The sequence below is a fragment of the Myotis davidii genome, unplaced genomic scaffold, assembly GCF_000327345.1.
Source record: "Myotis davidii unplaced genomic scaffold, ASM32734v1 scaffold1025, whole genome shotgun sequence".
NCBI classification, from domain to species: domain Eukaryota; kingdom Metazoa; phylum Chordata; class Mammalia; order Chiroptera; family Vespertilionidae; genus Myotis; species Myotis davidii.
The window spans coordinates 1,173,563-1,176,061 of record NW_006297812.1 but is presented as its reverse complement, the minus strand read 5'-3'; positions in this window follow the sequence as shown (position 1 = coordinate 1,176,061).

Below are 2,499 nucleotides of genomic sequence, written 5' to 3'. Positions count from 1 at the left end.
CACAGCTGGGTGGGGCGGGGTCTCAGGGAATCAAAGGGCGGAGCAAGCAGCTATGGCAATCCTCAGCCCTGCCCTAAGGGAAAGCCGCCCTCAAGTTCAGAGTTCTGCCTGCTGCCAGACAGTCCAGTTTCTCCCTGTATGAGTCCTGGGTCCCCAGAGACTTCCTGGAACCGGGGTTCAGAGCAGTCGGGAGCTTGTGACTCCCTCCCGATTCAAAAAGACAGCTGCATCCTCAGGTGCCAGCCCCTTTCCGCACGCGCGAGCCTCTACCTCTGCACTTTACTTCCGCAGCTCCTCTGGCTCTCAGTGTGCTTTTCTTTCCTTCTAGTTGTAGAATTTCCATTCAGCCAGCCTTCCTGTAGTCCTGGATGATGTCCGTTTTGTCTTTTTGTTATATTTTTGAAGTTGTTGCGGGAGGCAGCAATTTCCCGGTGTTTACCTATGCCGCCATCTTAGTTTCTCTTTTAAATATCTTTTATATGCCAGTTTCAATAGTTGCCAAAAATTAGAAGCAACCCAATGGCCATGATAGGTGAATGGATAAATAAGTTGTGGCGTATCCATATAATGGAATGCCACACAGTAAAATCCAGAACTGACTACTGATGCAATTTAATACGAGCGTACAATTTCATTCATGTGAAATTCTAGAAAAAGCAAACTAATCTATAGTGACAGAAAGCACATCAGTGGTTGCCTGAAGATGGGGGAAGAGGGAAGGTGGATTACAAAAGGGCACAAGGAAACCTTTGGTTATGATGGAAATGTTTGCTGTCTTGATTATGGTGATGGTTTCACTGGTGCATGCATATGTCAAAATTCATCAAGTTGTGCACTTTAATTTTGTGCAGTATCTTATACTTTAATTAGACCTCAATAAAGCTGTTGAAAAGAAAGATTAGTCTGGGATGATTTTCCTCTTGATGCTGTCTTTCCCCTCCTTTTTCCCTCAAGAGAAAAGGTTCTGAGAGGCAGGCATGTCTTATCCTTCTTTTCCGTGCAAAAGGTGGGGACAACTTCCTTGTAGAGTTTACTCCGTTTCTTCCTGAAGTATTATACCTAGCTGGACTCAAGGAAACAAGCTTTTTCTAATTTACTCTTCTCTCTGTGCCTTCCACCTTCTGAAGGTTTTGGTTGATGGCTTTGGTAGATTTTTGGAAGGAGGACAGGATTGTATAGTGGCTCATCCCAAGCTAGTCTTGGATCCAACCTTTAGGACCATAAATCGTCCATCACCCTGTCCTCCAATCCTCCAATTCTCCATCCACTGGCCTGACTTCATCACCTGCATCTCATCTAAGGTCACCATCACTGAGAATATGACATCTTAATGATAATTTTCCCTGAAACATGGCACTGTAATTTTAATCAGAGACTACTCCACATAAAACCTCTACCTTCTCCAAAAACTTCGGGCTCTTTGGGAATGGGAGCTGGGGAGGAGTAGATGGTTATAAAATCTCTTGACTTTAGAGATCACTCTGTTCACCCAGAGTCAGTCCCTGGGCCCACACAACCAATTTCAATTTCATTTAATGCCTGCCACATTTCTCTAGCCCATAAATCCCTCAATCCTTTCTTAGACGGCTGCTTGGTTTTGCTAGTGTTCTTCTGGTTTACCAACCACACATTCCTGCAGAGAATAATAACACAACAGTTTCGACAATCTTCAGCAATGCAGAGACCTTGGGAGCTCTCTGAATGTACTTGCATAGCTAACATCATGCCTACCTTCACACCAAACGGGAAGGTGGGGATGGGTACCTCATTAAGTAGATGTGGATAGAGGGTCAAGGGACTCAGCTCATACATCATGAAGAAAGACCAGATGAGCGTTTCTATCATTTATCTCCCAGGTGGGGGCTTTCTCCTCTAGACTAGCCCCTTTTGCTGCGCATGGGAGAGGGCAGGGAGCTAGTAGTAATGAGGCCTCTGCTCAGTAGCCTGAGCACCATAAAATAGGCTGGAGGCCATGCTTCCTTACTCAGCCTAGTGCTCTAGTTCGTCTGATGCCTCAGGATGGACACCCTTGCTGCCACAAATACCACTTCAGCTTCCAGGAGCTGACCTGTACTTCCCTTAAACAGGAATCATGATCTGCATTCTTTTTTTTTTTCATTAGAACCCCCTACCTCCCATACAGATCCCTCAAGGGCGTGTCAGAGAGGACCTGGCCCATCTTGGCCAAAGGAATCCTGGATAATGACAGAGGAACTCTAGAAGAGAGTGTGCTTAAAGAGTCTTGACTATCCTATAGAAAGGGCCTCTGCAGATCCCAGTGTGCTGAGCGAGCTGAAGCAAGGCATGACTAATTCTAGGGTTCAGGGTTTAGAGGGCAGAGAGAATGAGTGAGATTAATGGCTAGCTCTCTTCCAAACAGGAACACTAATTGGAATTCAGGGCACCACACCATAAAACGACATCCCAAAGATAGGAAAAAGGTAGAGAAGGCCTCTAAGATGATTCAGAGATGAGGAGGACCTGTGTCAGAACAGAACA